General features: G+C 40.3%; 1 protein-coding gene across 1 annotated transcript in view; it reads right to left on the bottom strand.

The window, feature by feature from the left end:
- LOC140687534 (uncharacterized) overlaps window positions 1-13862 on the bottom strand; it is a 92151-nt gene that overhangs the window by 42944 nt on the left and 35345 nt on the right. Inside the window, exons 12-13 of the mRNA XM_072944650.1 lie at window positions 13313-13422; window positions 11849-11972 (exon numbers count right to left, since the gene is read on the bottom strand). The gene's annotated coding sequence lies outside the window, so the exon portion shown is untranslated. The remainder of the gene's footprint in view (window positions 1-11848; window positions 11973-13312; window positions 13423-13862) is intronic.

The raw sequence follows: 13862 nt of genomic DNA, 5'->3' as shown, positions 1-13862 counted from the left end.
CTTACTACCTTTTTCTATTATTGTCACATACTATTTCCAACGAATTGAGCATATCAATGTCAGTCATTTGGGCCACTTGGGAGAAGCTACACGATGCCATTCACAGGGCTGGGACATGACAGCCACACCAGTCTAGATTGAAAGAACAGTCGGGGTATTTGCAAAGTAATCACGGGCATGCAGCAAACTCCCCAGCTTCAATGACCTCATCTCAATGCTGGGGCCAAGAAAACTACCAAGCAAAGTGCGTGATGATTATGGCCAACATCTGTTTACTAGGTAAGTGCCCGTGAAAGCTGCCGCTTAATGGGGAATGAGTACGATCAACGAGGCCCTGTCTACCTGGCCACACGCGCCCTGCCTTCCTGCCTTGGTGCAGCAGCAGAAATTGTTTAGCTGAGATGAACACCCCCAGAGCAGCCTCGACGGGAAAGCTCCCAGCTCTGCACGGCGAGACGTGTTCCTTTCCTTCTCAGAGCTGATCACAATTTGCTGTCGTCTGTTTTTATGTTTATCCCTTTTGTAACTGTCTCTCCTTCGGAGTTTTTGCTCAAGCAGCACAGGGCCAGATGTGTCTTGCGGCCTGCCGGATATTCTGGGCAGGGAAACAGCCGACTCCATATCTGGCTCTGGTGCTGAACAGAGAGGGCAGAAGGCCCAGGGGGCCATGCTGAACCGAGGCCTCTGCACCCAAAATTATGGTCTGATTTTGGGCAAATTATACAGTCTTTTTACCATGAGATTCCTCATCTGTCCATGAAAATAACTGTCCATGGCACATAGAATTACAAGGATTATAGGAAATCACCAAATTCATAACCTAGCCAAGGGGCTACAAGTGCATCCTCAGCAGACAAATGCTGCCTTTACGGCTCTGACACATGCTAAGCGGGGCGGCCCCACACAGTGAACACTGCTAAGTGCCAGTGGGTTAAGTGCTTCATGTGTGCTATAATACTCTTTAGATCTTACAACAATCCCAGGGTGAAACGAATGTTATGCCCATTTCACAGATTCACCAACAGGTTAAGAGATTTTGAATTCTATTTCAAGGCCCTATGGTGAAGAAATGGCAATTTAAACCGGAATCTGGGCCCAGGCCTTGGCTCCATCTCTCTCCAATCCACCTGACCACTTGCCTTTGAATTCCACCTCTCCAATACACAAGTTTCAGCCGGCCAGCTCTTAAATGCAATTTGTGCAGTTTGTCAATGTTGGTTAATTACCATAAACTGTTCTCAGAAACCACTAGAGTAAAGAAAGGTGGACTTAAGGAATTCTGCATTGCGTTCTCCTGCAATGTGCAGGATCCCTTTCCTACACCTCCAAATCCAAGTGTATGCTTCCTCCCTGTTTATGTTTGCACACGGCTTATTAAAGCAGAAGGTACCTGCAGTAATTCCATCTCGGTTGCTTTCCAAGGTTGCAGATTATCCATAATCAGTCTGTGAACGAAAATACTACAATGTGAATGAGAATACTGCAACCATGACAGTAAACAAAGAATACTGAAACCAAGTCATTAAAGGCTGCCGCCACCCCCCAGCTAGGACAGGCCTGCAGCCCAGCTGCTACAGCAACTCACAATGGTGTCGTCTGAGCAGACTCAGAATAAGAAAGGACAGGCTACTGGCCCGAGATAGCTAGGTGCTTGTCTAAAAAATGAATTCAGTGAGTCCAAATATTTGCTTCCTCTCACACATACAAAAGTACTAAATTCTTGAACTTGAGATACCTGGCTTTCTTTAGATAACAAGCAATCTTTTATTGTTCCAACAACCTGGTCTTTGTTGTAAAGCTCTTATATATCCTAGCTCTGCCTCAACCTCTTGGGAGCAGTCCCTCAAAGAGTTCTGACAGGCTGTCATCCCGGCTCGAGTCCTCCCGCCAAATGAAACATAACTCTTAACTTTTAGGCTGCACATGTACTTCAGTCAACAGTTTTGGACACCATGAAGCACCACAGCAGATTTCTCTCCACCTGAACTCTCCAAGTAACCGGAGCCTTGGTACCAGCAGTGGCCCTTTGTGCCCATCCACCTCCTCGGGGAGTCCAGATGAATTTGGTTGAGTCTCTCTTGGTTCTCGGATCTCACATATTGGTTGATGATCCTAAGTTTATCTGGCAGTGTATCCAGGTACGTGGCCCTCCAGTTGAAGGAAACTGAGGTGAATTACCCACCCAGTGGAGACATATTGGGTGGGGCCTGGTTGAAAGATAACAGGAAATATCCACCTTGAGGATATGTCCAAAGTGGGGCTGGTGGAAACATATGAGGAAAATACTCACCCAGTGGAGACATCCTGAGTGAGTCCAAGTTGAAAGACACTGGGTTCAGGACTGAGTGGTTAGGTAAGAGTCTGGTCTAATATTTTCCTCAATTTGGTTACCTACATTGAATTTTTCAGGATAAAAGTAAAACTCTTATGAGGAAACTTTCAACTCCAAAATTCGGACCATCCTCCTGGCTGGTAACAGCTTTCTCGGGTGACAGAGAATCTTCCAGGAGTGGTAGACACAAAGACTTCATGACACAGAGTTGTCCCTGTGGGAAATCTTACTAGCAAATTTATTCTGAGAACCCGACCTTACAATGGGGAATAGAACTTTCAAAAAAAAAATAAAGAACAGAACAGAAAAGAAAAAGAAATGACAGATTGCCAGTCTCCAACTATTACCCCAGCCAGGTTTATGTACATACAAAATTTACAACATTAATTGGGAATAAGAAAAAAAAAACTCACTCTGAAAATAACTAACCAGGCCTGATAAAAACATTTTTTGGCATTCTGAACTTATAAAAACAAAATCCCCTTTAGGGGTAACTTGGATTTCTCTTCCTGTGTCCTTGAAATGTAAATGTTTTATCTTTCTCTGGGTGTTTTAAGTGTGTGTATGTATGTATATGTATGTTTAGTTTATTTTTTAAAGGAAACCTTGGACTCCACCATACAAAAGTTTCAAGTATTGTGTACATATGGTGGCCACGCAAATAAATTGGGATTCTAAGCAATTCTTTGATAGTACCAATTTTCAGATATTTTGCCATCTTAAACTTTGTTGCATCAGCCTGGACCACAAAGGCTTTTAGCTTTTGGAGAGTAAACCTTTGAATTTTATTTAGGCAACACCCCGACTCTCATGTGGAAGGGCCTCTTCATCTTATTGGTTTAAAATCACTATATATATATTATATTTGTATATAAATTGACGGCCATATGATGGATTTTTTAATTTGGAAAACTTTTTAATTGGTGAAAGTTTAAAGAGATCTCATTATAAACAGTTGTTTTATGGTTTCTATTAAAATCAAGTTTAAATGTAGAAAAATATATCTAATGGTTAACCTAAGAACTTAGTTAAAAAAATAAAACTGGTTTGAAAAGCTACGTTTGTGTTTTTCCTTTCTAATAAATGTTTCTAGATATGCTAATAAAACTTAGAATAATTAATGTTAATTAGGTTGAATAACTGGAAAAATGATTGTAAAAATGTCGAAAAAAAAATTAAGTGGCTTATCCCAAAAGGATAAATATTTTTATATGGTTATTTTGAATCAAATACATAAAATGGACATTTTTGGATTTACATACAGGGTTTTGATACTACACAACGTAAAGTTAAAAAAAAAAGGGCCAAAGAGTTCACCTACTCCCCCCCAAGACTAAAGTTCAAACAAGTCCGTTTTATTTACCACAGTTTAAAATATATTTATATGTAGACTGAAATACTTGATCAAGGAGTGGGATAACAGACCAATTAATGAAATTAAAAACTGAGAAGTGCCTAAGCTCTTTGGCTGAAACTTGGGCATCCTAGAGACTTCTATAAAATTATATACAATGCACACACACACAAAAAAAGGTTTCTGGCACTCCTTCTAGAAATAAGAATTATTGATTAAACTTAATAAATATAAAAATTAAAGGTATAAGATTTAATAAAATTGAGATAAAAGTTTGTGAAATTGGTATATTTAAATGGTCTTTATACAAAACTTTTGCTTATGTTGTGGGATACATATGTTTAAGAGGAAAAACACTTCCCCTTCTTGGTATTATAAGGCTAGGCACATATCTGTCCCTCTGAAAATATTAATTGAACAAATTAAAATAAACCAATATAGTTACATAAGCCGTCCAATATAATGTAAAACTAAAAACTAATTTGAGTGGCTAATAAAAAAATACAGGTTTACCCTGGGTTTAACTTATAACACAAGGAAAAGAGATCTTACTAAATGCCTTATGCAAGTTTTGGAAGACATATTTAAGTAAGCCTTAATGTTTTAAAACATGGAATTCTTTGTTTACAGCTCTTCTCACTGATACAAAAATGCCATTTAAGGAGATAAAATACGGCATGGGTGAGAGAGCAGTTCTCTGGGGACCTGGAAGACAGTGTCTTTGTCTTGCACATCAGAAATATAAATACAACAAACAGTGACCTAGGACTGAGTCTAATTAGCTCAACGAAATAAACCTTAAGGCCAAGAAATTTTTGGCATATTAGAACTCAGAACTCTGAAGGGTCCTTCAGCCTTTGTGAAGAAATTTTAACTGTCTGTTTCATAAATAGTAAGCCTTAGTGATTTGAGCAAGCAAATTCAGCTTACTCCAACTATTATTATACCTATCTTATAAGTAAGTTTTAAAGTGAAGCTATGAGATCTCTAGCTTTTATCTGATTATAAGCCTGTGTACACATTATAGAAGTGAGATATTTCTACTGCTAAAGAAAAAAAATTCAAAGTCATAGAGCTCTGCTTAATTGACGTAAAAATATAAGAGCTTAAACATTAAGTATTTTTAAAATAACAACTGAACAAATTGACTTTCAGCGTCATGTGAAATGGAAAATATTCAATATTAAGATAATATTTGATATTGTTTAGTTTAAGTATGTTCTAATTAATATAGACATCTTTAAAGTCATCAATATTATGTATAATACCTTTACTGTACCTAGGTTTAATGAAAGTCAAATAAGATCCTGTTATATCTGTTGCAGATTTGTCAAAAAAAAAATAAAAGTAATGTGCTGTGGTAAAATTTTAATTAAATTAAATGCAAATGAGATGAGAGCTTTGGGTAAATATTTAAAATATATTTTTAAAATGTATGTTTAAGATAATCTCTAAGTGTTTGGTATCTTTAAATTCTAGTGGTGTGCTAAATTAAGTTAAATGACAAGATTTTATTAAATAGCTATGCCATTTTCAGATAAAATAACATTGAAATACGAATTACTTAACATTTGACTTCCTCTTACAGTGAAACTAAAGGTATATAGAAATATTAATAAATGGTTGGTGCCACACTGAAATAGTCTCTATTAGTAAGGGAATGATCTCAGTATCCTAGGAAAGTAATATAAATGCGTAAAGGAAGATGTAAGAATGGAATAATACTTTGTTAATGAAAAATAGTGACTTTCTCCTGAAGCTGGTTACCTCTGAATGGAAGACAAAATAAGGGACACACTAATATAAGTATAGAAAGCTGTGGAAGGCTTGTGGAAAAGGAACCCTGAGGGAAGAGTTTTGTACATGGTCAGAATTGGCTAAGTTTAGAAACAAATTGGGCAACGTAAAGGAATCTTAGAAGTTAGCTGGAACAAGATTAGATTTGGTTTTCTCTCTGTTAAGAGGAAAAAATTTTCTTAAAATATTAATCCACCTTCAGTAACAGATTGTAAAACTTCTTATACCACTTAGCTGATCTGTTCTGCCTTTACATTTGACATATTTTCTTGTTAATGAATTAGTACTACTTTACAGTGATCTATATGTTTATCTGATCAAGTGTTCTGAAATCTTTCACAAAGCTCCCCAAATATAAAATTCTAATTAATTAAATAAAAATTAATTTAATTAATTAAAATTCTTTTAATCTCCAGTTAAGTTTGGGATGCTACAGAAGGCCCCTGAAACATCCCAAAGAGAGATTTTTAACTATAAAGTTTCATTTGGCATTTTAAATAACATGGAATTGTCAAATGAATCATAAAACTTCTAAGGTTATATTGAATGAGAAATATTATTAATATAGGTATTGTAGAAATTACATGGACTCCCTAAAATTCTGGCATATCTGAAATGTTACCAGTGATAATTATGGGTATAGTGAACAGGTTTCTTTATTGATTATAGTGTAACGGTGTTTAACCATGCTTTTAAATTTTTGTCATTTATAGACAGTTAATTGTTTTCTTCTGATGGTTTTGCAAAATGCTTTCTCTTCAAGGAGATTTACTGATTTCTAATAAATTTCAAACTACAGCACTGAACTAAACTGGGTTAGAAATTTTAAAGTTCTAATGAAAACTCTCATTAAAAGAATTAGTTACATGGGACTGGTTAACCTGCTGAATATGGTTATAATTTTTGATATTGTTTGAAATACTACTGGCTTTTAACCTGTTTCCCAGACGTAAAGAATCTCTTCTCCTTAAGCTAGTTATGGTTCACAGCAATTTGATAAATTATACCTATGTAATCACACTTGGAACACTTATCTTTTCTCTCTATCTGATCCCTCAATAGACTAAAAACACTTAGGTCCCCAGTGGCTCTATCAAACAAATTAGGGAGATCATCTCCTAACAGATATAGGAGTATAAAGATATTTTAAGGATTTTAAAGAGAAAAGAATTTACCTAAATCTGTAAGGCAGAAACCCATGAAAAGCCTTGACGTGGCTTTCTTGGCCTTAGCAAACCTTAACATTCTACCCTGAGACTCCGTATTAAAACTTCCAACACAGCCAATTTAAAAAAGCCTATATGATCAAATAATCAGACTTAAGTTGTAAAAAATTAATCTTGATTTGGCTATATTTGAGAAAACTGAGGGTAACTTAAGAGAGAAAATAAATTATATTTTAGTGGATATTAAATTCTAGTTTTGTTAATTGAGGTCCATATTTACTAAGACACTTCCCAGATCATTCCTTGCTGTTATGTCACATTACTGTACGGTTTAATTGAATTATGAAAAAGATACTCTAGGTTTGTTTCTGAAGCTCAGAAATCTATCCTTGGGTAAAGTTCCAATGCCCCATGACCTGCAGCCAGGGGTTATACATACTGCAACAGGCATGACTTAAAGAACTGTCTCCAACCTGAATGGAAGGACCCTTTTTCAGGTACTCTTTACCAGACCATACACACCAAAGCTGAAGGAAACGGAGTCTCCGATTCATTTCCTATCTGAAACATCCCCTGCACTGCACTGGCCTATCGAGTGCTGCTCCCCTGAAAACAATGCCCAAATGGAGAAAAAGCTACCAGACCAGGATGAGAAGAAGATGACATCTGAGCTAGACAGCTGACCCAAGACACCGGACCAGGACTGTATACCAATTACTTTGATAATTTCTCCAACCTTTGATTATGAACTACTCCACTTGTTAAGTTTATGATAAATTACCTATGTCTAGTACTTCTGTGTTACCTTGGTGGGTTTCCCTACTCCAAGGCTCTAACTAGATAGCCCTCAGAAACGTTATTCTAAAAAGAATTTATAGTTCTGTTTAGGCCACTGTTGATCTTACAAGGTGGGAGATTTCAACTGGCCAATTAATACCTGCTCTGACCCTGACCATAAATATGAACTTTCTCATAGGATCAAACTCAGAAACACAAGCAAAATTTTAACCCAAAAATACAACTTCTCGACTATTAAATTCTTAATCGTGACTTTATTAACGTTACTAGCTGTATTACTTATATCCTGTCTATTTTATAAAATTGTTGTCTGTTACAATTCCCAATGTGTAACTAGGCCCACAAGATTGATGATGGCTAAACATCTTGAAGAAACAGATAAAATTTATAACCCTGAATAAAATAAATATAATAGTGTGATTCTAGGTATGGGAATGAGCAAAGATGGGTAAACACTTTCTGTATCATAATAGACTAGTAAGACAGGTGATCCAGAGAACTTTTAGTATCAACAGGGCCTGACAAAAAAAACTAACACCTTGAATGGCAACTCAGAAGATTCTTCACCTGAACTAGGAATGAGCCATCCTAGCACCGTGGGACAAAATTGGTCATGAAATTTCTCTCAAAATATTGGTCGAATTTAGGACCAAGTGGGAGCACTGTGAATGAAAATACTACAATGTGCATGAAAATACTGCAACCATGACAGTAAACAAAGAATGCTGAATCCGAATCATCAGCGGCTGCTGCCAACCCCCAGCGAGTACATGCCTACAGCCCGGCCTCTCAGCCACTCACAGTGGTGCCCTCTGAGCAGACTCAGAGTAAGAAAGGACAGGATACTGGCCCTAGATAGCCAGGGGATTGCCAAAGGAATGAATTCAATGACCCAAATGTTTGCTTCTCACCATACATAGAAAAGCAGTAAATACTTGAACTTGAGATATCTGGTTTTCTTTAGATAACAAGCAATGTTTTATTGTTCCAATTACCTGGTCTTTGTTGTAAGCTTCTATATATCCTAGCTCCTCCCCTACCTCTTGGGAGCAGTCCCTCAGAGTGATCTGAGAGGCTGTCATCCCGGCTCGAGTCCTCCAGCCAAATAAAACAAAGCCCTTAACATATAGGCTGAACGTTTATTTCAATGACGTTCCAGAATAGACACAACTCATCAATTCTGTAATGGAACACACTGAATCAGGAACCAAAGCGTGTTTTAGTCCGGAAAATCTCCGGGTTCCTATTTCTTCCTGTCATTATACAATCCCTCTAGAACTCATTAATTTGCTGTCTGCTCCTCTGGCAACCAAACTCAGAGAAGACTCAACTCAGCAGAGCGCCCTGCTGGGGAGAACACCCCGCAGAAGCACTGCAGGCTGCCTGCCCTCCTGCACGCTCTGCTGACCCTTGGTGTCCCCCGTGGAGACCAGGCCAACAGAGCTGTTCCTAACAGCTACAAATTCGCACTCGTTAAATAAATCATTTTATTTTATATGATATTTTACGTATATACCCATCTCTGAAAACAGCTTTGCAGAAGCTCAAATCTTCAACATCAATCCCCAAAGGCAAATCCGGTCCCCAAGGGGAAACAAGACTTAAGACGACGCTAAGGCCTCCAAAGTCCTCTCAAGGACCGTCAACCAAACTGCCTGCAGGTCTGCAGCTGCAGGCTGTTACATGTCTGCTTTTAAAGCAACCCCTTCCTGCCCTCGGGTATTACAGTGTCCCTCTACGCCCTCCTGTCTCAGAGTAAAAGCAGCCATTGCAGAACCTTGCAGGGAAGCACTGACAGGAGTCGACAAAGAGGATCAGAGCTAAGCTAATACTTCTGATGACACGACCTTGTCACTGTGTCACTTTACAGATGAAGATATATATAGAGAGAGGTGGGGTGATATTGCTTAAAGTCACACAGCTAATAAGTGGCAAAGTCTATAACTCTGCTCTTCCCTTCGGCGTGACGCCCCAGCTGGGACGCCCACAGGGTTGTCTCATGCCTGCCTGAACAATCCTCTCCTGTCACTCATAACCCACCACATGGTCTGACCCTAGCCTGCCTTTTCAGCATCTATTCCCTCCAGTCTCTCAGGAACAAGGCCGTTTGGGCCACTGTATGACTTCCGGCTCCCGGAAACATCAGTGCTCATGCTGGTCTTGCCTGTGCATCCGGCCCGCTGCTCAGAGGCTCTTCCTCCCCTGCAGGAGTACATTTCCACTCTCCGCAGGGACACCTCCTCAGGGGAGCCCTCTTCTCGCTCTCAGCACGGCAGGGCCACATCCCGAGCTGCCCCATTAGGACAGTGTGCGCCCAGGTCTGTTAATCAGACCAGCAGCATCAGAGCCAGGGATTATGCCCAGGCTACCCTGCAAAACTACTGCCCGCCACACAGTCCCCAGCCAGCAGGTCACCTGGAAGTCACAGCAAGTGCCCCACCCAATCCAGAAGCCTCTTCATTTGCCAGCATCGCTGATGACTGGTTTCCAAACTTTGGTCAGTTTCGCACAAAACAGCACCTTCAACTGTGAAGCAGAGGGTTTCGCTTCTGCTCCCCATCCTTACTGGTAATGTCAAGGAAAACAAAGAGGCCTTTTCTCAACACTTTTATAATGACACCCTCCCACCCACAATATTCATATGCTCAAGAGCTTTGGATCCACGTGATTTTCTTTCCCTTATGATAAGCGGCTCAAAACACTGCGGGATTCCTTCTATTTAGAGGGTATTTGTACTCAGTTTATCGGCTTTAATCTGTTTTTGTCTCTCTTCAATATCCCTAGCAGTTGCCACCTCTTACTCCCTTCAGCAGCCTCCCTCCCAACATCTACTCTAGGAAATCAGCTGTGATGAGGGGCCCTGGGGCAGTCACAGACGATGCAACTAAGGCAAAGAGAGGGTCCATAATTTGCCCGAGAAGATCAGCTTCAACCCCCAACAATGTGTGTCACGTCCCTGTGTTTAACTCTTATGCTAAGCAAGATAACTTTTTGTAGATTATGGTTATAAACAGATGAGGTATAAAAATACATACAAGGACACACATCTACTCTAAGATGCTCACTAACTCCACTATTTTGTTTCTACTTATTTCTATTAAAAAATATTAAGAACCTCTGCAGTCAGTATAGCAAAATGTTACTGGGCTTTAAATCCAGAATATAGAGGTGTTAAATGTGTCATTACTCATACTTATTTGTATGTTCACAATACAAAATTATTTGAAAGTCCCTCTCACCTCCCCCTACTCACTACTGGCTCTCACCTGAGCTCCCAGACCACACATCTAACAACCTTTCACTTTACCCACAGCTGAACTCATCAGATTTCCGCAGAACTCCCTCTGCAGCTTTCCCTCCTCAGAGCACAGAAGGACCATCATTTACCTCATTAATCCACCCAGAAACCTGGGCCTTACTCCATCCTACATTCACAGACAGCCTTCATCCTTTCCTTTTTACCATCTAAACATGCCTTCAATATGTTCGCTTTTAAACACTGACCGTCCCACCGCTCAAGTGGAAGCCACCAACACTGCCCACCTGGACACATGAGTCTCCTACGTGGCCCCACAGCCACTCTCCCCTACTTGAGACAAATGGGACTTTGTCACTCCCGCGCTTTTTGGACTCTTTTCAGACCCACTCTTCTTAGAAGAAACTCCAAGTTCTTCACCAGGTGAAAGTCTTTGCCATGAAATTGTCACCTCAGGGAGGGCAGGACCCGCCCTCTCCCCTCGGCCCCGCCCTCTCCCCTCGGCCCCGCCCTCTGGCAGAGCATCAGCTTGGGAGGACCTGCTGAGCTACACCAGCCTGTATTCTAAACCTGGTCTGAGTTCTTAGCAAACTGCTTCAATTATCCATACAATTCCAAGGTAAATTAGAAAGATTTTAGATGTTGAGCTAGACTATTGATTTTGGGATTTTGCACTAGCAACCTGCAAGGACATGTTCTAAAGATTCTGTCTTCTTAAAACCACACCCAGTTTAAAGGAGTATTTGTGGAATGTCTTCGGAGGAAAAGGGACTGTACTTTTACAGGCTTTATGTTTTATAACATGAACAACCCGGACAGGGTCACAAATGGAACCGCCTCACAAGTGACAGAAGACAGGTGAGAGGCACAAAGCAACAGGTTGCAAAGATGGTAAGAGCAAACATGATTCTCCAACCCCCCCAAAAATTTTTGAAACAACCAAAAATTCTGAATTTTAAAAGTAAAAGAGTATCATATAGAGAAATGAAATAAATAATGCTCTTCATCAGGGTTTCAAGATCTCACTCCAGAGTTTTTAGCAGGCCATACTGAATCCTAGCACAGAAAAATCAAATGGACTTGTAGTGAGAAAGTTCCAGGAAAACTGCAGTAATTCCTCCACTTGTGTAAGGACATACACTCACCTGCTGAAGGTGAATGTAAACCGCATTCTGGATAAATTCGAAAGCTTCCAGGCTCCGCTTCTGGATGCCAAGGACATGGACAGCTTGGAAGCATGCTTCTAACTCAGTCATCGGCATTTTTACACTGCAGGGGAAACGGAGGCACCCAGTCAAGAGCAGAGATGTTCCTGTCGTGTCTCACAGGCCGTGCCTCGGGGATTCAGTGCCCTGCAGCATCCCGGCCCCAGGCAAGGACCAGCAGCGTTTTCCACCCAAGCAGGAGGGGCACTGTGCTTGAGAAAGCCCATCTCCGATGGGGGCAAGAGGGGCTGGTGGGGTTCAGTGAACCTATAAATGCCCACAGAAATATGCCTGCATTCATTCAAGTGATGCAAACAACTGTAGCAGGCTATTTAACAAAATTTCAATTGTCAGTGGAAATTTTGCCATTCCTTTCCGCTTGTCCCCTGCACTCTGAGACAGGCTTAGGCTCTCTTACACCTGCAGCTCTGTGCAATAGTTGTGAAGTCATTTTACTTTACAGATACCACGGTTCTGCCCAGGGTGATATCCAGCCCAGAGAGGTGGCCCAGGCCAATTTAAAGCTATGTGGCTTGCGTGCGGGGGCAATTACAGGAGCTGGTTCTGGAGCCAGGCCCCTCCCCACCTCTGCTCCCCTCTCTCCCGAGGCCCCGCTGCCAAGCACTCAGGCTCCGTGATCTTATGTCCTACTCTTCTACTCTACTCCAAACCCTTTTCCTTTTGTTTTTTTCCCTAATTATTCCCAGCTGGAGTGATTTTTCAATCTCAACATCTGAAAAAAATTCCTGCAGCCGAAAAAGAGGTCTCCAGAGGTCAATGCCCATATGCTGGTTCCTGAAGAGAGCCCCTGGCTACGGGGACCCTCACCAACACTCACGGGGCATCAGAGATGTTGCAGGGTCGGCCACCCCCTACAAGAGTTTGCTGTCACCCCAATGCCTGCACAGCATCCCTGCTCACAAAATATAGTTGGTACACTTATCGGTTATTAAGAAGCAAAAATACAAAATTGCTCGTATTTCTTACTAATATTATCTATGAAGCTGGAAACGGAATTGTAATAAAATGTACAGTTTTTACCCTATGTTAAATCTGTTCCTTTGAGTTTAAACCTGTGCCCTGTTTCCTAGGCTCAGACTTGGTAGCTCTGCACCATTTGAAAAAGAAAGTTGCCTTTAGCCTGAAATCTGCAGGAAAGCCTATTCTCCTGGCCCTGATCTTTAAAAATGTTAGCTCATCTGCACTTCTGTAGAGATGGCAAGTTGCATAATAGAGAATAGCCTTTGTTTTTTTGGAGGTTTTACAGGGGTACCATGATTTGATCCACATGGACAGCTGCAAGAACAGCGGATTCAAAGGACAAACAATTCATAAAGCAAGAAGTATGCAACAACCAACCACAACCCCGCCCCTTTTTAGTATAAAAGGAGACTGAATTCTTACTTGGGGAAGATAGTTCTCCAGGACATCAGTCTGCCGTCTTCTGGGTCTGCCAGCATTGCAAGTGAAGTCACTATTCCTTGCTCCAACACCTCATCTCCCTGTTTATTGGCCTGTCATGTGGCGAGCAGAACGAGTTTGGACTCAGTAACAAAATGACTGCATTGGAGGTAGTATGTCTCCAATGTTTCCTCATTTCCAATATGTAACATGCACATCATTTATGATCTAGTGCAAATAATTCATCAAAGACAACCACAAAAAGAAACTATACTCACCTAGCTATCAACACTGAAGTCACAACCTGTCAATTTTATATGATTTTGAACAACACAATGGAAAAACCTAACATAGGGAGTTGATTCCACGGAAATAAAATTATTTCTACTCCTTCAATACTTTTTCTTTTCTTTTCTATTTTATTTTGTTTTGCTTATTGAAAGGAAAATAAAAGTCAAGTCATTTTATTTCACGTATTTTTGTTATAGCTACATTCTTTAAATACTACAAAGAGATTTAAACTGCAAAAAATTGTTCATATATTAGTATAAAG

Source organism: Vicugna pacos, chromosome 20 (genome assembly GCF_048564905.1).
Source record: "Vicugna pacos chromosome 20, VicPac4, whole genome shotgun sequence".
In the NCBI taxonomy this organism is placed as follows: domain Eukaryota; kingdom Metazoa; phylum Chordata; class Mammalia; order Artiodactyla; family Camelidae; genus Vicugna; species Vicugna pacos.
This window is presented reverse-complemented; position numbering and strand designations above follow the sequence as displayed.